Below are 20,592 nucleotides of genomic sequence, written 5' to 3'. Positions count from 1 at the left end.
TACCACAACAGTATCGCCCACAACGAGAACATGAACAGAAGAAACAAGGGACTTGCATGGCATATCCAGATAATGGGCAAAATAAGACGACACATAAGAGAAAGTAGAACTAGGGTCAAATAACACAGAAGCATCCCTGCGGCAGACTGAGATAATACATGTAATCACCGCATCTGAAGCAATCGCATCAAGCCTAGCTGGAAGTGCATAGAAGCGAGCCTGATCACCTCCGGATCGACCTCCCTCTCTGGGGCGACCCCTAGATGACTGTCCCCCACTCCTAGCTGGCTGGGTGGGTGGTGAAGTGGCTGGGGCTGAGGCTGATGACTGACCCCTCCACTGAGAACGACGAGGGCACTGCCTCCACAAGTGGCTCATCTCTCCACACTCATAACAACTCCCGGTGCTGGAGACGGGGACTGATGGAAACCCCTAGCACCGGTATGACTAGCAGAAGCTCCTGGTGTAGAAGAATCCTGAACCGATAAAGCACGGGACGAACCCTAGGTTGGAAGTGCACTAAGTGAAGAATGGCCCTGCTGAGAACCGTGAGAACTATGACCTGATGATGCCCCACGATAACCTGGGCGAGCTGACTGAGCATGTCGGAAGTATCGGCCTCTACCGTGCTGAAACTGGCCCCTCGAAGGGAGCACCTCCAAAACTACCATGTCCTCGAGGCCTATTAGCCTCCCTCTCCTCGCTCTCCTGGTGACGAACTGAATCAATCTCTCGAGCAATATCCACAACCTCCTCAAATGTAGAACCTGACACCCTCTCCCTGTTCATGAGAACCCGAAGCTGGTAGGTGAGGCCATCAACAAACCTCCTGATCCTCTCTCTCTCTCAGTAGCAACCAGCCAAATAGCACGTCGAGCCAACTCCGAGAACCTCATCTCATACTGGGTAACTGTCATATCCCCCTGTCGAAGCTGCTCGAACTGCCTACACAGCTCCTCCCTGCGGGATTGTGGGACATTATTCTCTAGAAATAGAGTGGAGAACTGCTGCCAAGTCAGAGGTGCCGAACTGTCACGACCCAGATTTCCCCACCATTGGGGGTCGTGATGGCGCCTACTAACGGAACTAGGCAAGCCATACTTTTTAAAAATTCCCTGATTCCACCTCAACAATAACAATATAAATATAACGGGTCATTAAATAAAAGCGGAAGTCTTTAAAATATAGATAACTGAAAACCCAAAAATGCGGAAGTCTAACATTTCTCTACCCAAGACGGGTGTCGCTATCTCACGAACTACTAAAGAGTGCTACAAACAAGTCTAAAATAGAAAATACATAAATGACTGTCTCGGTACTATGAAAACAAACTGAAAACAAGGAAAGGGACTCCGGCCTGCGAACGCCAGCTAGGCTACCTCGTAAGTCCCTGGACTGAAGTCAGCTCCCGATCAATATCCTACTGCCGTGGTCCAAAAGCTGCTCCGGTACCGTGATCTGTGCAAAAGAGCACAGAAGTGTAGCATCAGCACAACCGACCCCATGTGCTGGAAAATGCCTGGCCTAACCCCGGAGAAGTAGTGACGAGGCTAGACAGGACTACCAAACCAACCTGTGCAGTTCAATATATATATATATATATATATATATATATATATGCAATAAAAGGAAAGAACAAAGAAATTAAGACTAGTAAGGAGGGAGGGAGGCGATACTAGTGNGACGAGGCTAGACAGGACTACCAAACCAACCTGTGCAGTTCAATATATATATATATATATATATATATATATATATGCAATAAAAGGAAAGAACAAAGAAATTAAGCAGTTAAGAGGGAGGGGAGCACACTATGGGGGGAATACAGTCCGGATATAAAGTCAACATTTAAGTAAGAAACAGGGCAATAACAATAATTAATGAGAGCAGGAAAATCAACAGCTGCACGGCATCAACCTTCGTGCTTTTACTCTCATTCTCACCAAAAGCAATCAAATAAAGTGCACGGCATCACCCTTCGTGCTTTCCCTCACATAACTCTCATATCATGGCACGGAATGATCCTTCGTGCAATTATAATCAAATCAGAGCACGGAATGTCCCTTCGTGCAAAAATAATCAAAAGATGGCACGGAATGACACTTCGTGCAAATATAATCAAAACATGGCACGGAATGACCCTTCGTGCAAATATAATCAAAACATGGCACGGAATGACCTTTCGTGCAAATACAATCGAAACATGGCACGGAATGACCCTTCGTGCATTATCACTCTTCCTCACCCAAACAGTAATCACAACCAAACGGGGCGAGGGGATAAACATATAATAAGAAATGTCCCGGCAAGGGAATTACACAATTATCAGCTAAATCCCGGCAAGGGAGCAACAACAATACTTTCACATCCCGGCAAGGGATTAATCATATCACTTTCTATTTCTTTCATTTCTTACTCAATAGTCTTTTTATCGTTCGAGTCAACGCTCCAAAGAATTTACAATTCATAATAAGTCCTCATACTCTTCACATTACATAGAATTCATCAATTAACGTGGAAGAGCCATAACAATATCAGGATAAGTACATACAAGGACCCACGGTCATGCTAGACACCGATGTATAGATACTCGTCACCATGCCTATACACCGTACTCAACACTTAGCAATTAGCAAACAACACCCTAATCCTATTCCCTCAAGCCAAAGTTAGATCAAACACTTACCTCAAATGCTCCAAAGTCAACTCAAGCCTCTAGTATAGCTTTACCCCTCGAATTAGGCTCCAACTTAGTCAAATTTATGAAATAATGACTTTACAATATTAATAATAGCTAAACAAACTAAACCCAATGCCTAAATATGACTTTCTAAGCTTTCTTCCCAAAAATTCCAAAATCGACCCCGGGCCCGCTTGGTCAAAACCCGAGGTTCGAACCAATTCCATGTCACCCATTCCCCGACGAGCCCGAATATACAATTTGTTTTCAAATTCGACCCCAAAACGAGGTCTAAATCAAAGAAAATTAAAAAGCCCTAATTCTACCCTTTCCCCCCAATTTACACCTTAAGTTACATGATTTAGGTCTAGGAATTTGATAAATGATGATAGAAAATGAAGAAAACGAGTTAGAAAATACTTACCCAAGAAGCTTTGGTGAAGAATAGCTCTAAAGATCGCCTATGGGCTGTGGAGAAGATGAGTTCGTGTGTTTTGGGTGAAAAATCCCGTAAATGTTCTATTTTGGGTATTTAAAAATCACCGGGCAAAATTGCTCTATGCGATCGCGGGAAGGGCATCGCGATCGCATAGAGGAAGGGTTATTGGTCACTGCGATCGCGATCCATGGAATGCGATCGCATATAAGACTAAAATGGGGGCTGATTTATTTGTACACTGTGATCGCACAATGGAAGGTATAGAATGAATTTGCAGAGGTACGCGATCGCATGGCCTTTAACGCGATCGCATAGAACAAAACTGGGCGACTCCAAATTAACTCTACGCGATCGCAGACATACCTATGCGATCGCATAGAAGAAAATGACTGGGCATTGACTGCAGAAATTCTGCAACACTTCCTAAGGCCAAAAACACCCCGAACCACCTCCGAATCACTCCCGAGCCCTCGGGGCTCCTAACCAAACACACACACTAACTTAACAACCTCATACGAACTTAGCCGAGCGATCAAATCGCCAAAACAACATCAAAATCAATGAATCAACCATCAAAATCATCATTTTTCATTCTAACTTCATAAACTTCAAATATTTGATATTTTGGTCCGAAACACGTCAAATGACGTCCGATTTCAACCAAATTTCACAGAAAGCGCTTAAACCATATATAAGACTTGTACCGGGCATCGGAACCAAAATACGAGCCCGATACCCCAGTCTTTTAATCAATTTTCATTTCCATTTTCCTTAACAATTCCAGAAAAAACAATTTCACAGAAAAATTCTTTTCCTCGGGTTCTAGACCTCGAATTTCGACTCCTGGCACATGCCCGAGTCCCATATTTTTCTACGGACCCTCCGGGACTGTCAAATCACGGGTCCGGATCCGTTTACCAAAAATATTGACCGAAGTCATCTTTAATCATTTTAAAGCCACATTTTGAAATTTTTAACAGAATTTAACATATAATCTTTTCGGCTACGCGCCCGGACTGTGCATGCAAATCGAGGCAAGTAAAAATGAGGTTTTCAAGGCCTCGGAAGCGCGGAATGAAAGAGAAAGCAGGTGATGACCCTTTGGGTCGTCACACAAATTTTCAAGACATGATTCAAGAAATCCTTCATTGGGTGAATTGTGTCAACAGAGTGCTTTCTGGTTTGTGCCATCTTTTTTCCTCTTTCTTTTCTTGAAGCGTTTGTGAAGTGAATTTTAATGCTTGTTTCTCATCCTTAGTGTATTTGGTGCTATGTAATTGGATGGTATGCAACTATTTCAATGTGATCTGTGACTCTTATTCAATTTAATGTCAAATTTTCTTATCTCCAAAATGCATATCTGATATACTGTGATGTCTTATGAATCTTAAAATTATTTCTACATGTGGGGATGGTGTCAATCCATTTATGTTTATCAATTCCGAGCTAATGGTGAAAAATATAAATCTATGCAGTTACAACTTCATGTGTGGACATGTCGAGAAGCTAGCACAAGAGATAAAAAGGAGTTGCATCAATTGAAGCAGTAGAAGCCAAACTATGGCAGGTATGTTTACATTTTTTTTTTAATGATGTTATATATGTGACTATGACTTAGAGATTTCATCATCGTGTTATCAAACCCTGATATTTAATGAAAGTATGTAGTTTTGAATTTTCACATCTAACGTCTCCTTAACTGTCACATTAGTTATTGACATTATGAAATATCTAGAGTTTTAGTCCTCCTCTTAATTTTCTGCTGAGAATGAACAGATTAATTCAATTACAGAATAAAAACCATTCAATGATAATACAGCTAGTTGAAAAAGGCGTAAAATTAAAATATGAAGATTAGCATAAAGTTAATTCTGAGCCTATGCTACTCAGTCGTTGAGATCTTCTAGTAGAAATATATTTTTGAGGAAAAGACATTATCGCAAAATTTTAGCGTATGTTTCAAACAACAAATATTTTGTGCAATTAGTTTTGATTGAATTTTATTGTAGCAATTCCTTGATATGCTATCTGAGTATGCCAATGTTACATAGTTGTTTTATTAATTATTGATGAACTTCGTATGTCATAGTTTATTTAATTTCACTTTGTTTAATCATTTCAGGACATACATTATGATGTTAAAAAACTTGGCATGTGACAAGACTTCATTGTGATCGAGAGTTTGGAGAATCTTTTATATGTCTCTTATTGTCTTTTATAGCTATTTGATAACACAATTTATTATACCAAATGATACTAGTTAGATTCAAATAGTTTAGCATTTTTGTTAAGTTAACATTTTGAAATTATGGATTAGTATTCATGTTTTTTTGTTGTGGATTTTATGTAGAGTAATATTTTTTCAAATAATTATTATTGGTATTTTCTAATATCAATAGGAAGTCATCGCATGCAACCAAGTGTTGGAAAAAGCTTTTCATAATTTTACCAGTGATAAAAAGATTCGTTCAAAAGTCCTCATGTATTGAAAATAAAATGAATCTTTAAAGGCTACATTTGCAGCCAGGATAATGATAAATTGATATAATATTTAATGGCCATTATATTTGCCACTAAAAGCATATCTTTCACCAGCAATTAAATAATTTTTTTAGCGGCAATAACAAATGCCCCAAAATGTATGATCTAAGAAAATGCGGAGCGTTTGTAACAGCCAATTAAATTGTCGGGAATAATTGCCACTAAAACCGATTGACTTTTGCCGGCCATAGAAGGGGTTTTTACCAGCACTCGCTCTAATGGCCGCTAAAACCTTTGCCGACACCGGCTACAACGGCTAATATGTAATTGCCGGTAAAGGCTTCAGCGGCCATTTTTATTACCGCTAAAGCTTATTTTTTTTGCCGCTAAAAGTCTTTTTTGTCGTAGTGAGAAGGAATCCCAGAAAATCTAACAAGCAAAAAGCAAGTGCAAAAGTTGACCGGCCGGATAGCCGCCCTGTCAGGATTCATCTCGCGGTCCTCCGATAGGTGCCACAAATTTTTTGGCGTACCCAAAAAGAATAACGGACTCCAATGGAATTTCGAGTGCGTCAACGCCTTAAAAGAACTAAGGGCCTACCTGTCTTCGCCACCGCTACTCGCCAAGGCAAAACCCGGAGAGTGCCTCCTCATCTACCTGGCCGTGTCCGACGTCGTAGTAAGTGCTGTCCTGGTATGAGAAAATAAAGGTACGCAATCTCCGATCTATTACATTAGCAAAACTTTGGTCGACGCTGAAACGAGGTACCCCCACCTCGAGAAGTTAGCTCTGGCCCTGGTCGTAGCTTCACGAAAGCTTAGACCTTATTTCCAGTGCCACCCTATCTCGGTGGTCGCGACTTTTCCTTTAAGGAGTATCTTGCACAAACCCGAATTGTCGGGCAGATTAGCCAAGTGGGCCATAGAGCTGAGCGAGCACGATATAACGTATCAGCTGCGAACAGCGATAAAGTAGCAAGTTCTTGCGACTTCGTCGCCGACTTCGGTGCGAAGATAATGTCCGAAGTCGAAAGGGAAACCGCCATTACTTCCACCAAAGTACACAACCAATGGGTTTATTACACCGATGGCGCTTCTAACGCATCAGGATATGGACTGGGACTCGTGCTCCAGGTCCTAACAGGCGAAATGGTTCGCCAGTCCATACGATGCCCTGATATGACTAACAACGAGGCCGAGTATGAGGCGGTGGTTGCGAGTTTAAAATTGGCACTCAAGTACGGAGCAGGCGAGTCATCCTTCGATGCGACTCGCAACTCATCATCAACCAAGTCACAGGGACTTTCCAAATTAAGGAGTAACGGCTACAGAAATACCAGGCTAAAATTTTCAAACTACTACCCGAGTTTGACGAATGCCAGTTCAATCAAATACTCTGAGGGCAGAACATCGAAGCGGATAGCCTCGCCAAACTGGCAGCAACCACAAAGAGCATAACCGGAGAGGGGGACGTGGTCACTCTCCTCCATTCATCAATAGATCAAATCGAGGTACGATCTATAAACCTGACTTGGGACTGGCGCAATCGTATTATCTCATACTTGCAGAACGGAGTACTCCCACCCGACAAAAAAGAAGCCAAGAAGCTTCGAATGCAGGCAGTCAGGTACAGCATTGTCAATAACGACTTGTACAAAAGAACATTTGGTGGTCCCCTGCAAAGTGCTTAGGACCAAATCAAACGCAGCGCGTCCTCGAAGAGGTACATGAGGGCCACTGCGGAGCTCACACCAGCAACCGAGCTCTCGTCAGATGCCTCTGTACTACTGGCCCACAATGAAAAAGGAAGGAGCCGATTTCGTTAAAAGATGCGAACCATGCCAGAAGTACGCTCCCATGGTCCACCAAGCTGGAGCACACCTCCACTCAGTCATGTCACCCTAGCCTTTCATCAAATGGGGAATGGATATCGTCGGCCCGCTCCCCACAGGACGAGGTAATGTGCGATTTCTTTTGGTTTTGACTGACTATTTCACTAAATGGGTGGAAGCAGGTGCATTTGCTCAGATACACGAACAAGAAGTGATCGCTTTCATATGGCGGAACATCGTATGCCGCTTTGGCATTCCCAAGGAAATCAGTTGTGACAACGGACCTTAATTCACAGGGAAAAAGGTTGCCAAGTTCTTCGAGAAATGGCACATCAAGAGAATACTCTCCACGCCATATCATCCCGCCGCCAACGGCCAAGCTGAATCCTCCAACAAAATAATATTGAATATCATGAAAAAGAAACTCGAAAACGCCAAGAGACTGTGGCCAGAAGTGCTGCCAGAAGTGTTATGGGCATATCGCACCACGCCAAAGACGAGCACAGGGGAAACGCCATACTCACTAGTATATGGGACTAATGCAATGATACCAGTTGAGGTCCGGGAACCAAGCCTAAGACACTCAAATGAAAGCAGGCCAAGCAACAACGAGAACAGAAGGCAAGACTTCAACGTCGCTCACCTCAAATACTTCAATTTCTGAAAATAATGGAGGGAAAAGTGCTATCGAACAATTGGAACGTCGCTCACCTCAAATACTTTAATTTCTGAAAACACGACGTCCTCCAAGTCGTACTCTTTTTCCCTCGCTCGAGCTTTGTCCCAATTGGGTTTTCTCGGGAAGGTTTTTTAATAAGGCGACAAAGAGGGCATCTCGAAGTTAAGTATAAATTCATCACCCGACCTCTCGACAACCTCTCCAGGTCGGCCGATAAAGGGACTAGATAGACCGGGACTTCTCTAATGCATGTATGAATAGAGCAAAAACATGTAAACTTCTCCAATGAATGTACAAACAAGGCGAAATACGCAAACACATGAGTTTCTCGTTTCTCCGCCAAGTTTATATATTACGCCAATCTCAGAGTCAAACATTCGACCTCGCTCGAATCGACTTTGTTCGAATTAATTAACATTCAACCTCGCTCGAATCAACTTATATTCGACCTCGTTCAAATCATTCAGAGTCAAACATTCGACCTCGCTCGAATCGACTCACAATCGACTTCGTTCGAATCATTCAGAGTCAAACATTCGACCTCGCTCGAATTGACTCACAATAAACTTTGTTCGAATTAATTAATTAACATTCGATTTCGCTCGAATCGACTTATATTCGACCTCGCTCGAATCATTCAAAGTCAAACATTCGACCTCACTCTAATTGACTTATATTCGACCTCGTTCGAATAAGAGTTAAACATTCGAACTCGCTCGAATCGACTCACATTCGACCTCGTTCGAACCAATTTAAAAGCAATATTCAACCTTGCTCAAGGCAACTTATGTTTTGACTTTGTTCGATTGAAAACACAAGTCGACATTCAACCTCAAACCGGCTCGACTCGCAGTCGATCTAAGTGAAATCGCAACCAAGGCAGAAAACATTCAAGGGGAAAATAAGAAGTTCAAGAACAGAAAACAAAAGTATTATCATTACAAAAAGTCATCTTACAAGGGCCAGACAAGTACCCGTAAAACAAAAAAAAGAGACAGAACAAAAGTACAGAGAAAAACACACTACTCGGTCGCAGCTCCCGCATCGCCATCACCACCGACGCCCTCGCCATTTGAGTACTCGTCGTCGTACCAAGCATCTGGCTCAATCCAGTCCAAATCCTCTTCGTCATCATCTATCCCAGGCGTGCCGGGGTCATAACCGCAAGCGGCACGGGCTGCACGTGCCTTAACACGAGCATCCTCAAACTCCGCCTCAGAGGCTTTTCCGGCCGCCATCAAACCCCTATATATGGCAAGATGAGCCTTAGCATGGACCCACTTCTCGTACGAGTCTCGTGGGACGTTGTGATAAGTGGAAGCATGAGAGGTAGACGACTAATCCTGCTACTGCACTTTCTCGACCTTGAGGGCGGCTATCTGCTTGTTCAAATCCTGGACGTCTCCTTCCAGTCCACCTATCCGCTCATCGAGCCTCGCCTCTTTAAGAGTACTTATCTCTGCTTCACTATCCTGCACTGATATGAGGACGCGGAGGGTGCCTGCTAGCGCCGCCGTCTCTGCCATCGCGGCCATTTTAGCTCTCTCAATTGCTCCAACTCTGCAGCTTTGGCAGCCAGCTCATCCCTTAAGTCGTTATCTCTAGTTTCGCTTTGCTCAAGCTCGGCCCGTAAGGACGTCAGCTAAGCTTGGAGGTCGATGCACTCGGCCATGATCCCCTTGCTCACCTCGAGCTCATCGTTTTTGGTCTTTAATGTCTCTTCGAGCTCGCTGCACCTGCCAATAACCTTATGAGCTTATCATCCTTCTCCTTCATTTCCTCATTCTTCTGCCTTAGCTCGTCATGGAGAGTTGGGAACAAAGCATCCTCACCAAGTATGCGGACCAGGGCCTTGTGTTTGGTACGGTACTCTTTGTATTTCGACTCCCTTTTCTTATAGAGAGCCGTCCTCTTCTCCTCTCAATCTCCAGGATAAGAGTCTGATAAACAGACGAAGAGGGGTCATCAAAGGCAAAAAGGAAAGAAGAAATTAAAACGCTAAGAGAGGACTTACTCGTAGGGCCATCCCGGAAATGCCTAACGACATGTCCGCATCCTTCAACGTCTGCAAGGTCCTGTTCTCGGATTGCGCGCATAGGGGGGCCAAAGACGGAACAACACGCTCCGAATTGACCAATAGGTTGAAATCTACGGGGATGACAATATTTCGAGTGGACCCCTCGGTCCTCACCTCAACTCGAGTAAATCTCTCCTCGAAAGTCCGCACCTCTTTGGGGTCGATATCAGAATTGTACCCGCCATCCTACACAATGACCATTTTTCCTCTACCACCAGCAGACGAAGAGCCAACCTCGGCTACCCCCGGTGTTTCCCTTTCCGCAGCAACCTCCGCCGTCTCTAAAGGCCTAGCTTCCGCGACAACCTCCGGTGGTGGAGCAGTCCCCGCAACTGAAGGGCACACCTCTTCCACATCAACAATTATTGTCCGCTCAGGTGTGGTCAGGGTCTCTACTCGTCGCCTTTTCAACAACATCATTTCCTCCTCGTCGAGGGAAGATTCATCCACTAAATGAAACACCGGGCCGGCCGAGGCCTCCGCTGATGGAATGGCCGTCTGACGACCAGGTTCACTTGATATCGGAGTCTAGGAACAAGTATCTCGCACAGACTCAGCCAACACAAACTGCATCCCAGACGAAGCAACCGCCTGGAGAAATGCGGGGATAGGAGCCTTCACCTTCTTAGAAGTTCGCCGACCTGGCATCAAAAGAAAACCATAAGCGACAGAAAGAAGTGCACCGCAACAAGAGCGAAATAGTTATAAGGGCGAAACCCGACTTACCAGTCGAAGGCTTGAGCCCGAACCTCTTGTTGGAGGACGCCCAGTCACGGATCCCTATGGTGTGAGGCAAGACGCAAGCCACCCAATTACTAATATCAGCGACTAAAGAAGGGGGATGCCTCTCAGCTACAAAAAGAAAAACAACGTAACAAGTCACGAAACACGAAGAGAAGGGAAAGAATGTACTCCAAATAATGACACTTACAAGAAAAATTCCATTGTTCAGGAAATTCGCTAGGGTTCACCACCACGTGCTTGATTTTGATGAAGAAGTAATGGGCCCAAAACCGGCGGTTCGTCCCATCATCCATCGCCGCCACCAACCCTTTAGTTCCACGATGGCAGAGGTGAATCATCGTGCCCCTATGGAAGCTCGGTCCGAAGAGGTGCAGTAGATGACGGATAGAGACTTCGCAGCTGGCCAGCTCCGCGAACTTCGCCAACATAAGGAAAAGCTTGTAAAGGTAGGGAGAAAGTTGTGCCAGGCAGATGCTGTAGTAGCGGCAGAACTCCTCCGCCAATGGAGGAAGAGGAAGAGTATACCTATCTGGAACGGGTAGGCATAAAACGCACAATACCCAAGCCAGTGAACTTGAACCACGTCATCTCCGGCCGGAACCAGGTCAACATGGGCAAGAATGCCATATTTGGTCCTAAGGGCGACAAGGTGCTTCGCCTCCATCTCAGACTTCGCAGACTCCGGTTCATGGGCGGGTTCCTTAGAGAAGTCAGACCTGGAAGTAGGGTTACGAGGAAGGATCTCTTCCACAGTGGGGAAGCTCTCATCCTCTATAACCATTGATTCTCCGCCACCAAAAGGCATGGCCACCGATAATGGAGTTGGGTCAGAGATCATCTCAGCGTTGGGGGTCACGTTAGCCATTCTCCGCTAATATGTATGCGGTGGAGCAGAAAAAAAAAGAAAGGGTGGCAACGGCTGCAGTTGCAGGGTGCAAGAACGCAAGAAGAAGAAAGGGAAGCGAGTGCAAGGTTGAAGAAATCAGAGAACGCAAAAGTTCCATTGAGAAGCTTTCCCCTCTTTATTTATAGACCTCAAAGGCGTTCGAATCGATGCAGGCAACCGCCAGTGGCCCTAGAATTGAAACGACAGGGACTCGAGGAATGAGGCAACGCATCGGGAAGATGCGCAATGATGACGCATGCGTCGTGACGTCATCCTGCACAACCCCATGACCTACGAATCTCAGAGCGACACGTCATTATTTCAGCTACGAACACCTTTACTCGATCACCACGCCAAAAAATTTTCATAAGTTGCCAACTGATAAAGTCCGCTCATCGGGGCCGACCAGAGGGCGACCCCGACAAGCGGAGGCACTAACTATATGGTCAAAATCCCGCTTAGAAAGTTAGGCGTGGGAAGATCGTTAAGTGAGAAGACTGTGTTTCGATTTAGGCGGCTAGGCCGAGGTCGACCAAAACCCAACAACGAGCAGACGCTGGGCAAGCCGTAAAGGTTGAGGTCGAGTAGCGAAGATTAGGAACAACGACTAGTATAGTCTTGGAACTAGCGACAGCAATATTCTCTTGAATATTCTCCTTGTTGTACTTTTTAGGGTTTTTAGAGAATATCCCATATAAATAGAAAGAGAGAGAGAAGAAAAGAGTTACGTGAGATTCATTCTGAGAGAAACAATTGTAAGAAGTTGACTCTTGAGAGAAAATACAAAAAGCTTACCTTTCCATAGTGATTGATTTTATCAATTATTCTTCCTTTCCACTCACACGATCCAAGAAAGCATTTTTTCATTTTCTCACTTATCGCCATATTCTGTTGTCAGGAGGAAGAATCTTCCACATCATTCGACATTTGGGTGCATCATTCGACATTTGGGTGAATTGTTCTTCCTATTTACATTTATTGCCATTTTCATATTTATTGCCCATCATTCATTCTTCATTTATTCTCCAAAGCGTGCATTTAATAGCTTAACAACCAATTCCGGGCATTAAGTAGACGGTATCATTCAAATACTTTGCTAGATCTAAGAATTATTATGCTTGACTAGGATTCACCTCTCACCTTATTTATCTTTTAATTAGTTTAACAAAGAATGTTATACTTTTTGGTCAAACAAGAATGCCACCTGCACCAAATGCCTCAAAGCAATAGGGTAATCTGCTAGCACCAAGATAATGTGTGACATGCCAAACGACAAACGATAGAATGCACCAAAATGGTCTTTAACACTAGGAGAGGAAGTTACCATACTATGTGCTAAAACACCAAAGGAGAACCTAATATTTTTTCAAATGAAGAATAAAAAATGAGAGGTGTGCAGTGGAAGAATAATAGCATTATACGGTTCACATAATTACACGAGCATCTGGGCCAACCAGCCATTCTAAGGGGACAAAAGAAAATGCAACACAAGCAGATAATGCCTCTTCATTAAAGCATGGACCTACTACCATTCGAAAATCATAAAATATAGTCTTTGTCTAGCAATAACAAATAAATAGGTACTTCCATAACCTCGACAAGTTTACATACCATTGACGACAGTAGAGAGCTGATGTAGTAGTTGTACAAAAACCTATTGGATGATCACCACAGCATTCCTAGAGATAGCTTGCCCGTGTTGTTCTTGTTGGATTGAGTTGCGTTTTCTTTCATCGAGTGAAAAATCCAACATTTCCTCCCATGTACCACTACCAGAATAACAACTAAAACATGGGCTGAGAAACATTTGTTCAAGTACCATTGCACTTCTCAGAATATAAACAGCAAATTCAATCGCTGCTTTGGATCCATGAAATCCATCGAATGTCACTTCTTTTAGCTTAGTGTGACATGTAGGAGATAAAGGAGGCCTCATGTCACTTCCTCTTTCTCCCCTTGTTGTCCTCGATTGCTGAGATCACAACGAGAATGAGATCAACGTATTGCTAATTGAATATAACTATGATTTATATATGTAGTTAAGCAAGCTGCAATGTGAGCATCTGACTGAACCAAGACTACTTGCTAAAGCAGCACATTAATTGACCAGTGAGGAATATACTAAGTAGTTCATTATGTTGTTGATCACAAAAATAGTTTCATGGAAATCAACTATATATAGTAAGTGTTTCATTCAGTTACCAGTACAGTAAGACCTTTTCTAGCACACAACAATGCGTAACATCTCCTAGTTATAATGAACGAATGATAACATATAGTTCTCTAATGTATGCAAGACCTTGAAGATTTGTACTTTGCCAACTAAACTTATGTGGCACGCCGTTATCAAATATCAGCATTAACAAGGTTTTCAATGCAAATCAGTCATTCCCAGAATATTAGAAAAAATATAGTAGAAAAAAATTAATTCAAGATATTTTTTGTTGAGAAGATAAAGTAATTTTATAGATAAACTAGCATAAAGGTGTGCTATTACAACTGTAAATATCTTCAGAAACAAAACAGACAAATATGCCCCTTCTAATCATGTAGGGTTTCTAACATCTGTTACACTTAGTCAACTATCCACACTCGAAAGTGAAGGAATTCCTTTTTCTGCAACTAATCATAAATGTTGGTAAACCATTTTTATTATTCTTAAGAGAAATTTTAACCTGCCGAGGCAATGAACGATATAGCTGAGATCGTTCAAAGCAGTCCAATAAGAACAATTCTAATATGCAATTCTCAATACAATGATAATTCCTGGCAAAAGTGTCTCAACATTGTTTCCTGTTGTTCTGGTCAAGGGAAACATAAGTTGTAGTTTCTTCTTTGCTATGCTATTTTAATTATACATGAAGCCACATTCTGTAATGTCAAAAATATGTTGTTAAACTGTAGGTGCACAATAACATCATAATAGCAAACGGTGCCCATCCAAAATTAATTAGTTTGTATTTGAATCACTTCAGAGTTAAAAATCTTTCGGTACTCAATTCCTTTATAGTGTTAACAGATTTAAGGATATTTTGGTCCTTTTAACACAATATGCATTTATTTTATCAAACACATTAACAACTTATTTTCATCTTCAACACTTCTATCCAAACACGTAACTGCATAATTACAAAATTACCTCCAACACTTAAAAAGTGTTTTCCAACACTTGGTGCTTAAATGCTATTTAAATTTAGCTAACCCAGACGGGCTCATAATCTCCCCGGCAGAAAAACAAAGGATTTCTTTGATAGTAGACCAAATTATTATTTGGGGTAAACATTTTTATTAGTTCCCAGTAGTGGCGGAGGCAGGATCTCCACGAAGAGGGTTCAAAAATTTTTTTTTGTAGCTAGTGGGAATTGAACATATGACCTTATGAAGGTTTTGAACCCCCTTGACCACTAAACTACACTTTTGGGTTGTGTTAAAGGGGGGGTTTAAAACTTAATATATAGAGGTAAAAACCAGATTTTACCTTATATATACAGTGAACTTTTTCGGCGAAGGGGGTTTGGGTAAACCCCCTTCCGCTCCCTAAATCCGCCCCTGGTTCCCAAATTAGCTAGGTAGTGAAGGGTGTTTTGTCTCATGCGACAACCTAAGCACACCAATATATGAGGGTTATTGGTAATAATACTACTTTTCCCAGTATAAATTGTTTTTGATAGAAAATGTATGGTTACACGTAAACACAAGGAGAATTACCAGTAAATCATGCATGTGGGGGCAGGGGAGTGTGGACTTTAAAATTCAACAAATGCAGAAGTCAACATTATATAATATCAAGCAAACAATATCCAGAATATCCAAAAAGGAAAAGAAAAAAGGATGAATATAGATGACTCACAACTAAATCCAAATGTCGAAGAAGAGGACAAGCGCTTAAGAGAGGGGAAATTTTGACTATGTCAAAGTCGTACGTGAACACAAGTACCAAGGTTAGCTCCCTAAGGTTTCTGAACATTTGTGTCTCGGTTGGGAAGTATTTTATCTGAAATAAAGAATGCTTTAATTGATCAGGATCTTCAAAAGGACAAAGACCAAAGGAATTTGAGAAGACAAGACATCATCAGATACCTGAGAATAAGTAAATCTCTTGCAAAATCACCAAATATGTATGGCATTGCAGCGGCTTCGTTAAAATTGATCATTACAATTTCCAACATGGGAACAAAAGAAAAAAAAATCTTACTTTGCTAAAAAAAAATACACTCAAACCGACGAAGATTTTTAGCCCGAAGATCAATCTCTTCCAATCCGCCACAAGCTAAGAAAAAAACGAATGTCATTGTGCCAGAGATGCATAGCTTACAAGGAAGTTTGCTACATGCTAGCTCTAACTGGTTAAGATTCAAACAAGAGGAAAAAACACTCTCAAGCTGTCCGCTTGCTACACCGTTCGAAGTAACGGTCCTAAGGGAATTAAGACGGACTCCGGAACTTGGTTGGATAATGCAATGGTACAAAACAGGTGTTTCAATGAGGATACCTGAGAGAGAAGCTCAAGAGAAAATTTAAACAATTTGTTGGGGTTGCGTATGGGGTTGGAGTTGTAGATGGGGTGATCAGTGCCACAATCAAATGAAAGACGTAGTCTTTCAACACCTAATCTTGAAATAGAATGCATCCATTGGTCAAATTCCCTAAAAAAAATTTTTACCACAGCAAAAGGTCATCTCAACATTAGCCACTTTACGACCCGAATAAAGCTGTAATAACTGTTCTCTCAAGAATTTTTGCTGATCGTAAGGGCAACAACTGTGATCGCAAGAGTCAATCCCAAACCTGCCAAGGGGTTCGAATTCTAATGTAGGCATAGAGGCAAAGATATATTTCCACCTTCTAGATAAAATGCTCATCCTAGCTGCATCTATTACTGTCAAATGTGCGAGAATGGAAATCAAAACATCATCTGGTAGCTGACCGAAGTAAGCCTCCTTTGCACCATGAACCTAATTGCTTTACAAGTTCGAGCAAGAATCTTTAAGGAGAAATTTTATAGAAGTCATGTTATTCCAGAAAAAGAACTAATAAACTAAATTCAAAGTTTTTTTTTTCCTTTATGGAAATTTAAAGATTACTACGACTCTTTTTTAAAATCTTGCCAATTTGTTTCCATAAGACACCATCAAAATCAGATTTTGCACATACCTCTGCCAAAGAAAGGGGTACCAAATACTTTTTGATTAATCGACGAACTTTACTTGTCGGACTTTTACCCAAAACCCCATAATAATTCATCCAAAGAGCAATTCCACCCAATGTAAGCAACGGCTTCCATTTTCCAAGTCGATCCGATCCATTCGTTCGTAGAGCTATTTACTCGATCGCAGACATTTCTGGAACACCTCTAACAGAGGGGCAAATAGTCAATTTTGAAAGAACTTGTTGTCAACCTCTTTCAGATATGAATCTATCTGATTCCCAAAAGTTCGAGTTCCTTTTGGATTTCCTTCTTGATCAATAACAACTGCAGCATTGTCATCATATCGTATTATCATCCCGTTGTCACGTTTGAGTTCTTTACAGGTCCGCACAATTACAGCTCTGACTACTTCTGATCTTTCTAGGGGCATATTTGGTACGGCTTCTTTGATCACAGGAAAAGGGAAAAAAATTGCAATAAAACACAAAAAGGAATGAACTTTCATTATTGCAAATTCAATATCAATCTTTGTGTTTTGAATCCATCTTCCCGTTTTTAATATAACTAACTCGGTATATTCTGGTTTTACTGTTTTGGCTGGGTAGGGTCAGTAAATAAAAGTAGTGTTGGTCTCTCTCTGCTCAAGTAGTTACTCAAGAACAACAGCAAACAGTACCTTCAAAGGAAAGTTAGGCTTTTTCTATAGAACTTTTATTCGGTCTTTGCAAACTACAAAGTACATACTGAGCATAAACTGGTAAACCACTTCTCTAATGAACTAAATACGCAACGGCAGTTTGATAAAATTCAGGCATGGAATGATATTTCCTCACCTTCCCAGCCAAATACTTATCCATCAAGTAGTGTAACATGTCTTTTTCTAATGCTATTCAAATTAAAATTACATCACTTTATCGACTTCATGTAATAAAGACGGTATGCTCAAGAATTTTAAAGCATTAAAGAAGATTGTTGTCATAAAGCAATTACTTACAAGCAAAGAGCTGTGACGCAAACCTGGAAACTACCTCTATGAGAGGGAGTACAGATGTTTCCTTTTCAGAAGGGGAAGATTAACTTGAATGATTAAAGTAGAATCTTGGAGATATTATCACGGCCATGATTGTCCGTTCATGAATGGAATGGACACTTCTAAAGTGTTGTGTTCTTGTTGGAGACCGACACAACCACTCATTAGACTGTGGCAAACTCACCTTTCACCATGTCCAGATTTTTGACTACAGGGAATGTGCCTTCCGTGTGCCCAGAAGCCACTCCCACATTTTATCATATCCATTTCTTTTTCCTCCTTATCAGTTGTAAGGTGTAAATAGAACTTTCAAGCCTCCACAACGGACAATTAAATTCTGAAGAAGATGAAAATGTGGACAGGGTGAGCAGGAGTCAAGTGTCACTAATTAAGTATCAAAGAAACATGATCCATATCTGTCACTGCTAATAGACAATGATGCATACTTTTAATATCGAGTGGTTATTGTCTCCCATACTTTTTAGTTGGAATAGTTCACGTATACATAACTCATAAACTGATCTGTTTCCAAAAAAAAAAGAAAAAATAGGAAAATAGTCTTACCTCATGCAAGTCTGCTTTATTGTTGGCTTGGACAATGCTTCTTTTCCTCAGTGGAGAAAAAATAGGAAAATGATGTTCTCCGATTTCCATCTGTCATGTATTATCGCTTATGTAACAAGATGGATGGGTTCCACTAACATTTGTTCAAATATTACTCCTTCCAAGGACGTTTTCTCAGGCTTTTTTCCCTAATCCCTTTCGGTTTGTGGATGATAAATACTTCGTCTCAACTGCTGATCTCTACGTTCACCTATATATTTTCGACTAGATTCAAGAATCAACCCAATACCATCAAGATACGCTAAGACTAAGCCAAAAAGGGTGACAGCCTAGTGCAATCTTTATTGAAAATGCCTATCTGACGAGCAATCTCTATAAAGCAAGAAGCAAGCTATTAAGCTGCACAAAGCTATTGGTTCTTATGCATATATGTTTTCTTGCTCGCTAGAGCTATATACATCAGTATAGATCATCCAAGTTCTTGCTACATTGTGTCCTACACTTTCGCAGTAAAGTGAGTGTGTTGGATAGGAACTTGTTTGAGTCCATGAGGTAAAAGACAGACAGAGTACTTTAAAAGAATAAGATAAGATCTGGAAGTACTAGTATTGTTTTGAACCTAATACTTGGATAGAGAACCAAAAAGCTAGAGGTTTCGAGTGCGTAACTGACTCAGTCTCACCCTAAGAACAAAAACACTGACTAAAAATGTCTACATGCTTCTATTTCCAATTGCTTCCTCCCCCAACTCCACCCTCCAAATGAGAAATCACACGCTCTTTCCTGTTTCTAGATTGGTTAGAGGAAAAATGATAACTAGATATAAAACGAAAAATTCTTGAGCTTGAAACTGATTCAACAAGCTACGCACATTGGAAGATCTTCAAGAATGATCAAGCTTCAAGGTCTAGATAAAAGGATTTTCCCCAGGGCTTTGTCTAGTTGTAATAGGGTAAAGAGCGATGTGTGTGTTAGGCACACGTCAATACGTCATGGTTTTAGATCCTGCCACAAACAAAAGCCTAATATTCAAGTGAAGAAGGGTAGAGGTGCGGGCCTATTATCCACCAAACTTTGAACAGTGCGCCATTGACCCTAGGAGATTTCTCGGTTATCAAAAAAATTCGGGGTAAGAATTTGTTTGCCATAATTTGGTAGCTTATGAGCCTCACATTTTTCCATTAATACTAGCCTTTGATGCGATAAGTGAAATTTACATATGTCCGATATGTCAAGTAGGCATGTCGAGTTCATGCCAGATGCATACTTACGTCCAAGTACATGCTACCTAGTTGGAAATGGAAGCAAAGTTTTGTCTAGAGAAAGGACAAGTGAACATCTATGTAGAGTGAAATCTACATATGTCCGATATGTCAAGTAGGCATGTCGAGTTCATGACAGATGCATACTTACGTCCAAATACACGCTACCTAGTTGGAAATGGAAGCAAAGTTTTGACATCTTCTTTTATTTCAGCTTGGATCCTAGTAGGTTATTACATTGGTTCTACAACTTCTCCACGGACATTAGATTAAAGGAAGAAGAGCATGATGCTTTGAAGTAAGTAAGAGACTATTATGAGAATTTTTTTTCTTTTTGTTCTTCCCCTAGCTAGCTATTGTGATTTGTGAGACTTGGTTTGCTTTTATCTGTTTTTGTCAGTCTTTCTTGAGATAACAAAAGCTTCATTAAAAGTATAACACCTTTGCAAAATGTTAAGCCTTTTTTTGCTACTCTCAGGCAGGTACTTATTTTCTCACCTTATTCTAGTCAATTCCAAGCCGGATAAAGGAGGAAGGTGACAGTGGGTTGACGGCTAACAATGGCCATAACGAGTCCTCCGAACACTGAATTCGTTGAAATATGCTCCATCAAGGCACGTGCTACGTCAGTCCAAATAGAGCCGAATGGTGCAGGAGATACATAAAGCTGGTTCCGACCAATTTGGGATTGAGGCATAGATGATGGATTTATTTTAAACCAAACTCACTTTATTGACATGAGTTGCCAAAATAACCCCATATCATCCCCC

General features: G+C 41.5%; 1 long non-coding RNA gene across 2 annotated transcripts; it reads right to left on the bottom strand.

Moving 5' to 3' along the window:
• LOC109235624 lies at positions 13,242–20,529 on the bottom strand. Of its 2 annotated transcripts, XR_002069422.1 has the most exons (4): positions 18,561–20,529; positions 15,898–18,333; positions 15,668–15,811; positions 13,242–13,789 (listed from the first exon to the last, which is right to left on the bottom strand). It is a non-coding gene; the product is annotated as an uncharacterized LOC109235624 (long non-coding RNA). The 2 variants fall into 2 exon arrangements; XR_002069421.1 differs by having other exon boundaries at positions 15,668–18,333.

Source organism: Nicotiana attenuata, chromosome 12, assembly GCF_001879085.1.
Source record: "Nicotiana attenuata strain UT chromosome 12, NIATTr2, whole genome shotgun sequence".
Lineage (NCBI taxonomy): Eukaryota > Viridiplantae > Streptophyta > Magnoliopsida > Solanales > Solanaceae > Nicotiana > Nicotiana attenuata.
The sequence above is the reverse complement of the archived record's forward strand: the minus strand, read 5'-3'. Positions and strand labels throughout refer to the sequence as shown.